The sequence below is a fragment of the Hydra viridissima genome, unplaced genomic scaffold, assembly GCF_058129835.1.
Source record: "Hydra viridissima isolate aposymbiotic clone 2 unplaced genomic scaffold, HvirCarnegie_v1 scaffold_6, whole genome shotgun sequence".
NCBI classification, from domain to species: Eukaryota; Metazoa; Cnidaria; class Hydrozoa; order Anthoathecata; family Hydridae; genus Hydra; species Hydra viridissima.
Window position 1 is genome coordinate 15,115,050 of NW_028324305.1, and position 11,649 is coordinate 15,126,698.

The 11,649-nt window shown below is 29.6% G+C and overlaps 1 pseudogene across 1 annotated transcript; it reads right to left on the bottom strand.

The window, feature by feature from the left end:
- Window positions 1–236: 236 nt before the first annotated feature.
- On the bottom strand, window positions 237–2,735 carry LOC145190021 (DIS3-like exonuclease 2 pseudogene; annotated as a pseudogene). The gene has a single exon (XR_016453624.1). The product of XR_016453624.1 is annotated as a DIS3-like exonuclease 2 pseudogene (transcript).
- Window positions 2,736–11,649: the final 8,914 nt, after the last annotated feature.

Consider the following 11,649-nt stretch of genomic DNA (forward strand, 5'->3'; position numbering starts at 1 on the left):
GGGAAAACAACTACCTAGCCTAAAAAATATTATGACTAAAAATTAATATAAAAAAACAACTAGAAAGTGAAACAATAAATAATTTGTTCAATATACAAAATATAATTAACTAACATAAAGACTAACATTTGTATTGTATAATAAAAGTAAAAAAAAAGAACTACTTAAAAAAATGAAATAACATCTGTGAACTTTGAAACACAGCAAAGGTAAAAAATCAAGAAAAAAATAAACAATTTTTATTACTCTTAGTTTTGTCTTGGCTTCTTGTTAAAGAATTTATTACACCTGGCAACTTGTAATTAAATTCATCAAATTATTCATAACTAACTTTAATTTTCATAAATCTAATCTTGGTATTTCTTCAGCTAAAGGGTTTTTAAGAGTTAACAGAATTTTTGTGGGACAACTTTTTTCTACACTTAAAACTACTTCAACAGGTGAAAACATTTGTAATTTCTGTACTTTATTACTTATCTCAGACCATTTTTGATTGTTGTCATAATATTCATCTTCTTTTTGATTTTCTTCTCTCCAATTTAAAGTTAAGATTGGTCTCATTTTTTCATCCAATTCATACTTATGTTCACACAGTGTTAAATCTTGATAATACACACGTTTCATCAAACCTAGTCTTATACATAGAATATCAACTCTATTGTTAAGAACTGCAACAATAACCCCTTTCTCTTGAAAAGGACCAGATTGCAACAAAAAAAGAGCAAAGAACAGCAGTGAACTTTCTTCTGAAGCTTTGCCTGCAGCATATTTTTTTTCATTGCAATGTTCTGCAATAGCTTTTATATCATCCACACTTTTACGAATAACAAATGTGTCATCAAGAGCTGCAGTTAGAAATCGATGTACTAAAATATCAGGATATCTGCGAATTGGAGATGTAAAATGCGTATATAATGGAACATTTAAACCAAAATGATGGAAATCTTTTTCATTCTCAGTGTTTCCACTGCAGAAATAACTAGCAAGTAAGTATGTCTTAGTGCACAATAAAATAACTGCTGATTCCAAATAATCTTGTGACTCAGTATTAAGTCTAGATAACTTCTCTAAAGATTTGTTTATACTTTGGCTGCTACTAAGATCAAAATCTAATTCATATAACTCAAAAACTTTTGCAAGGTCTTTTATCATTAATTGATTTGGTGGAGGATGCCGCCTCAAAATTGCTTTTTTTGGGTGTGCCTTAAAGATTTTATGAGCAACTGCCATGTTTGCAAGTAGCATAAATTCTTCAATTAACTTATTGCTATCTCTATATTTATAAAGAGATAATGAAATAGGTTTATCTTTTTCTTCATTCAAATTAAATGTCAATTCAGGTAAGTTGTAGTTCATTGCTCCAGCATCGTGTCGCTTTTTTCTAAGATGCTTAGATATTTTAAACAATATGCACAGAGAATCTCTTACATTTTCTATGGAAAACATTCCGTAAACACTTGGAAATTCATTTGCATTTAAGGGGTCACTTGAAGTACTTTCAATTAATTGCTGTGCTTGATTGTAAGTCATCTTCATTTGTGAGCAAATGACAGTGCGACAAAACTTTTCATCAACAACTGTTCCATCAGATTTTATATTCCATATTACTGAATAGGTAAGACGATCAACACCTGGATTCAAACTGCATAGATTTTCACTAAGAACTGAAGGCAACATCGGAATGACTTTTTGAGATAAATACACACTAGTTGCCCTTAATTGTGCAACTTCATCAAGTGGACTACCTTCTTTAACAAAATAACTTACGTCTGCTATATGAACACCTACTTCAAAAAGATCATCTCCTATTTTTTTGCAGGAAAGAGCATCATCTAAATCTCTAGCATTTAGAGGGTCAATTGTAAAAACACATTCTTTTCGTAAGTCAATTCGTCTATTTAATTCTTCAGTTGAGATCTTCCAATTCTTTTCAGGCAAAAATTTTAGAACTTTTTTTTGGAATTCAGAACTACAAATTATATTTTTCTTTAAAATTGCTTCTGTTTCTGCATCCACAGAGCCAGCTTCACCAAGAAGACTGATAAGCTTTCCAGATGCATAATATAAATTTGAGTTCCAATCAGTTATTTTTGCTAAAAAAAGTGATTTTTCAAAATCTTTAGGCCGATCAATGAACTCCTTGGGAAAGTTTTTAAGAGGTATCATGATTAAAGGTATAGATGTATCAGTGGGGCTCATTATGGCAAAACCATACCTGTGTCCATAGAAGGCTTTAACATGACCTGAGGCAATTCTGGGATGCTTTTCTTCAATAATTTTTACTACTTCAGCTTTTTTCTGTTGTGCGCCCTCCTCTTGATTTGGCAAAAGCTGTACGGCAACAATATCACCATGTAATGCACGATTTCTTGATTCAAATCCTTGAATGTATAAGTCTTTAACACCATGGCCAATTCTGACAAAAGAATCTAAACGCCCAAATACTTGAATTGGTCCTTTTAAAAGTTTTCCTTGATTAATTAAAACATCACAATCACTTTTAGAAAAATAAGGTTTGAAATTTATTTGAGGGACTTTTGAGAAATCTGGACTGATTCTGTTGGTACTTTCTTTTTTTTTACTTTTTTTTTGATGATAAATATATTGTAAACTAAATGTTCTTATTAATTGGTGATGCTTGATGATACATGAAATAAATTTTTTTTTCTGAACCAACAAACCAATCATTTGAACAAAAGCAAGTTTTTTTTTAAATACTAATCAACTAGCTATATATATATATATATATATATATATATATATATATATATATATATATATATATATATATATATATATATATATATATATACAAAACATACATATAAAATCAATACCTTCGGTTATATGAATGCTATTATATATAGACAAGAAATTGTAGATACATTAAGTCATATATAAAAATGCATATGATACTATTTCTAAAAAAAAGTAACTTTTATGTGTATATGATTTAAGGTTATAATGATGAATAATTTTTTACATCTAGGTAACTATATGCAAATGTATTTAAGATACATAATGCGACAATGTATTGGTACAATTATTTAACAAGTAATTGTTAGATGTACCGTAAATTTGATTTAGCATAGTATCTAGCATACTAAGTACGCATACTATCTAGATCTAGCTATTTTAGATACATATGCAGCTTGCTATTATAACCTAAAACGGGGTTATTTATTTTATTAAATTGAGTCGTAAAATAGTATAATTATGGGTTGTGCTAAAAGTTTATAAATAGTTATTCGTATGGTGACCACAAGCTTGACTCCAGCCGCATGAACATTTTATTTTCTCAAAAAGGTCCCATCAATCAAGGGATTGGATCCGTTTTATTTTTCAAGAACCCGTATACCCGGATCTATAACCGTTCATTTTTCTCGCGGAGTCATGTACCGGACCAGTTCATTTGTGTTTGTTTTATTTTTTGCAAATCTGGATTCATTTTTTTTTTAGAAAGAGCAATTAAATAAAAATTTTGCTAAACAATTCATAATTTTTTTAAATTTAAAAAGGCTTAACAAGCTATTCAGTATTTATTTAAAGACAATCGCATAATCATAATACAAAATATATACTTAATATAAGTACAAAATATATATATTTGCTGTATTTATGTTATTCTACAATTTAGAATAAAGTTTATTAAAATCATAAGCAGTAACTTTTAAAATATATTTATTAAATTTAATTTCGGTAACTCGATGTGGTTGACAGCAAAAACTCTTAAAATTGAGCCAAAGAGTAACTGGATGTAGCTGAATTTACAAATAAATATCATTTTATTGTTGCATAAAACAAATATTGTTATTTTGAAAAGAGACGAGTTAGATTTATTTATTATCTCGAGTCTCAGCTTTTTCCATGTTTTTAAACAAATGCTGAGAATTTCAAAAAGAAATAAAATGGAGGTAGCGGTTATTCAGATTTTTCGCTTGGATAAATTTTTGTAAATCCTACAGCATAATAAAGAATATGAATTTTTTCGAAAGTCTCTTCAATGTTTAGGGAATAAAAATTGAGTTTTGAAATCTCAACTCGTCAATAGTTTTGCTGACAATAGAAAACCGTTAGAAGTGTTGATGGATTTGAGTTTCCTCTTAATGACGTATTAGTGCTATCACCAGCCCTAAAAAAGCTTCAGTGCAGAAATAAAAATTATTGAATTCTATAGTGGTATAATGGCTGTTGATGATCTCAGTAATAGTTTTATCAAAAAGCCATTAATAGAAAAAAGTTTAAATCAAGTATTAGTTTTATTTAAATTATAGACCATTTGAACAATCTTTTAAGGGTTGGGAAATAAGCGCCCTGAGTACACTACTGTCCCTCACTTGAGTATATCTATCTTTCTATATATGTTTATGTGTGTGTGTGTGCGTGCGTGTGTGTGTGTGTGTGCGTGCGTGTGTGTGTGTGTGTGTGTGTGTGTGTGTGTGGATATGTATATATATATATATATATATATATATATATATATATATATATATATATATATATATATATATATATACAAGATAACTTTTAAAACTAAATGGTTTCTTTAAAAATAACCTCAGGGAAGTAAATCTTTAGATTAATTTACATAAGTTAATTAATAGCGAGGTTTTCTGACTCGTTAAAAGTGAGCTAAATATTTGAAAGATTGCGTTTGCGCCTTTTTTTAAAAAAATTCGTTTTTTTTATTAAATTTTATATACTTAAAAGGTCATATAAAACGCTTTTCACCCTATTTGCAACTTAAATTATATAAAAAAAGTTTGAAAGTTTTTTATAAAAAGACCTCTCGCACCCCCCTACCATTCACATACTCTCCCATGATCAATGAAAACCCCATTTATGCAAGTTATCTGAAAAAAAAAAGCAACCTATGTATTATCAGCAAGCATTTATTCTCCTCAAAAAATGATAACATTTTATCTTGACGTATTAAAACTATGACGTGTAAAGCTATACGTTTTCTTGAATACAAACGAAGTCTAGATATTTATTAGAACTGCTGTGACAAATTCACATTTAAAACAATATGAAGGTTTTTAAAACTAAGGATTAATTTAAACTTACAATGTAACTAATGGTGCCATTAATTACTTTGTAAGTTTGGATCGATCTTTAGTTTTATAATTTATTAGAAGTACCTAACTCTTAAAAAAAATCTTTAACAAAAACTTAAATTCTCTGGCTTTCTTTCATTTATCGAACTTTGCAAGATTTTTTTCTTTGGAGGAGGTTCAACACCAGAGAATGATGAACTTATATTTTGCTTAAATACAAATTTAGCATAAGGATTTTCAATTCTTGAATGTAATATAGTTTTTTTTCGTGTATGATTGCCTATGATCATCGAATTGTATCTTGCTTATGATCATCGAAGAAATGTAGCGTCTTCGTAGCTTCATTTAGAATAAATCCTATGGCACTTTTAACTTAGGACACTTTGAATTTGGACTTTGAGTTGTTCAAATGTAATAATTTTGGAACTTGTAACTTGAATTGAAAATTTGTAGAGAATGAATTTTTTTCTTCAAACTTCAATATTTCAAATGGAATGTTCAGGTAAACTCAACAAATCTACGAGTTTTTCGACATTATGAAAGTTTTTTAAAAGTTTTTCTGAAATTCTGAAAACTGATATCATTGATATCATTGCAAAATCTTTAGCTGTAAAGTCGGTAAGACTTTTAAGAAGCCTCAAATACCTTCAACTCCAATTTTTAAAATAAAATCGTCATGAGTTTTAATTCAAGGACTTGCTTACAGAGACCCTGGAGGTTATTGCAATTGGTAAAATGTTTATCCGTCATATTTTGCTTTTCAATTGAAACATTTTTGCATGTTTTTGTGAAGTGGCTTTCAAGTGTTATGCTCAATAGCACTTCAGTGTTCAATAATTTGGGGGAGAGACATCAATGAAAATACCCGAAAAAATCATTTGAAGGGATCAAAGTACATACCCATGGGATATCAGAACAAGTGATTTTAAAATCAACAATTTCCGTCCGTGAGAGAAATTTGCATTTTAGGTTTTTTCCTATACCGGCTAAATTTGAGAGATGGGTTTTTGACAAAATTTCAACTTTGGCGTTAATTCAATACTTTTTATTCTTTAAAAATGTAGTTTTTTATTTTGATAACAAAAATAACATTATTAGTTTACAGGAATTTCTAAGCTATAGTATGTAAAACTAAAAATATTAATTTAATGCATTTCTCAAAATTAGAGTTGCCACATCCCTACTTTACTTTTTTTTTTCAAACTATTGTTTTGATCTGCGCTTCTATAAGCCACGCATTGAGCAGATCAAGGTAAGAATTTTTTTACTCTACTTTTGTTTTGATTTCCAGTTAACCTAAACATTTGATAATTTTTACGATTTTTACTTTGTTTTCACATTAGGAGACAAATATTTCATAAAAAACTTTTAAATTTATTGAAAATGCCGAATTCTGCAAAAAACTCATTCTGAATGTCGTAAATCTGTTTGCAATCTCTGCATGTCAAAGAGTGATTGCTGCTTAACACCTTTCCTGATCAATAGATTGACAAAACATAGCCCATACCCCTAAACTTTGAAGATGATCGCTTTCCATATGGCATGTGTACAAACTGTCGTTTTCACTTGCAAAAAATAGAAAAAGGAACATCAACAAAGCCATTTCCCAAGCTCTATGATTTTAACTCAATCATTGTAAAGCAACAAACAAGAAACTCTCTGCCTTGTAATTGCATCATTTGTCAAACTAGCAAAACAAAATGCAAAGCACCATCTCAATTGGCAGTTGATACAACTCATGAAAAGTCAACTAAAACTGAAAAAGATGTGATGTCTTACATTACTTGGGCCAGGATTACCCCATAAATGCACTGCTGGTGGAGGTCCTAAATAACCATTAAAATTGGTAAGTTTCTTATATGTGCCAATATTAGTTAAAACTCAAACTTAAATTCTAATTTTAGAAATAATAAACTCTTAGATAAGAAAGTACTTATTATTTTGTGCAAGGTTAACCTATTTGATGATTTCTCCTTGCATTAATGGAATTAATTAAATGCACATGCTTTAGATTATGCACTAAGTCTCTTAACATTTCAGGCAAAGCTACTCCAACTCGACTGTTCAGAGATCCTCTTCCAGTTGAAAGTCTTGCAACTGTACAACTTAATAAAGGACTGTCCAAAAATAAAATGACACAGCTTGTCTCAATCCTCAACTGTATTTCCCCTCAAAGATTTGTTGAGTCAAATTTTGCTAAGAAGTTTGCACAACACGGACAGATACTCAAGAATCATTTCACTGTTTCTAAAATAAAATGTTCAACCAATGGGACTCTAAGAGATGTTGTACATTTTAAAAATGTTGGTCACCTATTGCAATTTGTTTTATCAGCACAAGCTGTCCCTGAAGAACACATTGTAAAGGTTGGACTAGATGGTGGAGGTGACTTTCTAAAGATGAGTTTGGGTGTTCTTCAGATAGCTGCTGCACCAAACAGTCCTGTTTTGAAGTCTCCTAGGCTTTGCAGCTCTTCATTAAAGGATTCTGGAGTAAAGAAACAGCTAATAACAGCTATATCAGAAAGAATGCCTGAGAATATCAAAAATCTTTTGAAGCTGACAGATGCTAATTCTATTTCCTATATCTTGTCATGTGACATGAAAGTAGCTAAAATTGTCTGTGGTCTTCAATCCTTGCTGTTGGTGTGATGTTGACTCCTCAAACCTTGGCACTTGTGGTTCCTAGAGAACTTTTGGAAGTATCAGAAAGACTTATCAAGCATTTGTTAAGAAAGGAAGTGACTTGAAGAGTGCGAAGCATTTTACAAATGTCATTAACACACCTCTGCTCAATGCAACAGATGAGATACTAATTTTGAAAGCAACTCCAACTATGGAATTATATTTGTTGTTGGGAGTTGTCAACCATCTGTACAAGAATCTGATCAACATTTGGCCAGATAGGAAGGATTGGCCTATGGAATTAAACATACCTCTTCAAACCTTTCATGGTGGTCATTTTCATGGACAACACTGTCACAAGCTTTTGAAAAATGTTGATATTCTAAATCAAAAAATTCAAAAAGCAGCTGTAGATGCAGCACTTCCATTTGTTGAAGCATTTCAACAATTTGAAAAGGTAGTCACAGCTTGCTTTGGAACAGAACTGGATGACAATTTTCAAGAGCACATTGACAAATTCAAAGATGCCTATCTGGCACTTCCAATCTCAATCACTCCAAAGGCCCACCCTGTGTTCTTTCATATGTCTCAGTCCATCTCTATCAGCAATCAAGCTCTTGGACTTTACAGTGAGCAGGCCAACGAAGCTCTGGATTCAAACTTCAAGCCTCAATGGCAGCGGTACAAGAGAGACAGGACTCACCCAGAATATGGATCTCATTTGGCTAACTGTGTTGTAGATTATAACAACAAAATGTTTAGAAATATTTTTAAAAATGGCTTTTTTGCTATTAGAGTAAAGCATTCTAAGAAGTCATTCTTGAAGTAAAAATCATTTTTATGTCTTGGTCTGTTCTTGTTCCTTTGTTATTTATTCAGAAAACAAACATTTTGAAAGAAAAAATCCTTGTATAGTTGCCAAAGTTAAAAATTTGTCAAAAAGCAATCTTTCAAATTTAGCCGGTTTAGGAAAAAATTTAAAATGCAAATTTCTCTCACGAACGGAAATCATTGATTTTAAAGTCACTTGTTCGGATATCTCATGGGTATGTACTTTGATCCCTCCAAAGAATTTTTTCGGGTGTTTTCATTGATGACTCACCCCCAAAATATGGAACAGTGACTTGAAAGCCTCTTGGGAAAAACACGGAATAAATCTTTAAGCTGAAAAAACATGGAATAGTCTTTAACCTGAAAAATTAACTGAAAAAACTATTTTGCATATGTTTCCCATAGCGACTATTTAAACGTTGAGTTTTTTTTCATCCAATGATCGTCGTATTTTAAATTCTTTAGCGCTGCATTACTTGCGCGAAATGAATTTAATTTTGATTTAATGAAAATTTTATCAGATTAAATATTAATTTTTACTTGAGGCTTAAAACCCAAGTTTACTATGATTGCATTATTAGGTGAGGCTTCGTTCCCAATACGCATATTGCATGTGAAACATCTTGAATAATTATATCTTTCTTTTTATATCGAGATAAGCTGATTTATCGAGATAAGCTGATTTATCGAGATAAGCTGATTTATCGAGATATACTGATTTTACATACGGAGTTTGCATACTTTTTGAATAACTTATAAAAGTATGCAAATGGAAGGAAAATCCTGAAACTTTTCTATTTATCTCATTTGAAACAATCACAAGCTGGTAAAGGAAAAAGTTTCAACATGAAACTCAGTTTAAACTCAGTGATCAATTTAAGCTTTCACTGTTTTTTGTTGTCAACTTTTTCACATCTAAGTTTGATAACTTAAAAGAAACAAATGAAGCTTTGTTAATCAAATTTCATTTATCTTGTTTAAGTTATAAAACTTAGATAAAGGTTTTCAGGACAGCGAGTGCATATTCTGTTGTGTAAGGAAAGGGAGCGAAAGAAACAATAAACTTAAAATTATAGCCTCAACATAAAAATAGCCTCAACATAAAAATAGCCTCGGTATAAGCATATTTGTTAAGTTATGATAATAATTTTATAAATAATGTATTTACATCAGATGGACCATTGTATGAAATGTAAGAAAATCACAAAATGTAGTTAAATTTTGTTTCGCAATAAAAATACAATTATGTTATGCATCAATAATATTTTCATCAGTGCTTTTAAGCACAAATACAATAGACGATCTTCATCCTGAACAAGAAACTGGTTTTCTATTTTTGCAAGCGTTCTAGTTTTAGGTAATTCTTCTTGAAGGGTAAAAGGAATGGTTTTCAACTGACGCTTTCAAGTAGCACTTGTATTGTGATTTATTGAGTCCCATTGTTGTCTAAGGTTCATTGAGATACTTGTAGACTATATAGGAAGCCAACCATTTACCTTCTGCAGAACCAAAAAACATTTCTGAGTAAGACATTTCTTGATGAATCCAAAACCCGGATTATCAATCAAATTCATTTAGCCATTTTTAAATTGTTTTATATAAGGTTATAAATATTGCTTTATTTTCAATTGTCTTCTTTTGAAAACTCCCTCTTCGTTAATTGTAACCACTGATTGCAAAAGATAGCTTTATAACACGATTTTTTTTTCTAAAAGTTATTGTTAATAAAATTTTGTCCAAAGTTCCCCCCTTGTTGTCCGAAAATGACTTTACGGTATTCTTCTTTTTTTTTTTTTTTTTTTTTTTTTTGTATAAAAAAACGGTGCATGTTTCTGAAGATGAATGTGCAATTGAAAAATTGAAATATAATAATGATAGGTCCCAAACATAAAGTATATTTTTATTAAGACTAATATTCTTGCAGTTACAAGAATTTTTTTAAAATAGCTTTCGAATATTTTTTTGCTGGTGGTGAACCAGTTGTGGAGAAAACGTATTAACCTCCGCTTCAGCCAACTTTAACATCTGAATTAAAACTCTTATGTTTGGCTGATGTCAAAATATATGTTTTATTAACGTTAATGTCAAAAGGATTTATTTTGTATTTCCCATAAATATAAGATAAACTTTATTGAGAGTTTCCGAAAAATTTCTTTATTAATTCGTGGATTATGAAAATTTTTGCAATTATCTTTTCTGTTTAAGGAATGGCCTAGCCTAAATTCATTTCCTAAATGCTAAATCCAAAAAAAATCCATAAAAATCTAAAAGTTTTTACTTTTTTATTTATCAAAAGTTTTAAAGACGTATAAATTTAGGCCTTAAAATAGTTTTATGAAAATTAAAAAATTAAAACTGTTTTATCAAAACGCATAATAATTGCTGTTAATATTTGTTTAAAATAATTGAATAATCAAAACTTGAATAATTGAATCAAACTAATTTAATTAAACTAATTATTATAGTTTAATAAAACAACATAAATTAATAATATTAATAAAATAGTGTAAATTAATTCTCTGATTTTAAGTTTATGAGAACAAACGAACTAAAAAACTGTCTAGTATCAATAAGAGGAATCTATAAAATCTCTAACAAATTGTCACTATTATACGAACACTAAGATATTGAATAGTGTTGTTATCGGCTTTGACTAAATCGACTAAAAGTCGACTAGTCGAAATTAGTCGACTTTGAAAAATCGAATAGCCGATTTAATCGACTATGAGTTTCCTACTAATCGACTAAAAGTCGATTTTGTCGATTTAGATTATACGACCACTAAGGTATTGAACAACTAAGCAATTACACAATGGATGTTTAAAAACTTGCCCCAACCTATAACAATGGTCCAATAATAATCCAGTATAGACTCATTAATTAAATCTTACTCGCTAAATCTACAACCGTATGTTTGTTATCTACAAACCAATCAGCTGATTGATTTCAACCAATCCAAAAACAGATTTTAAAAAAATGAATATAAAAACTATGCAATTCTAATAGTTCATATATTTAAGCTTAATCTTGTATTTTAATTTTGAATTTAAAAGTAAATATAATTTTTTTTATTTTGTATACTATATATATATACATACGTAATGATTTTACTGTTTTTTATTCAATCATGTATATAT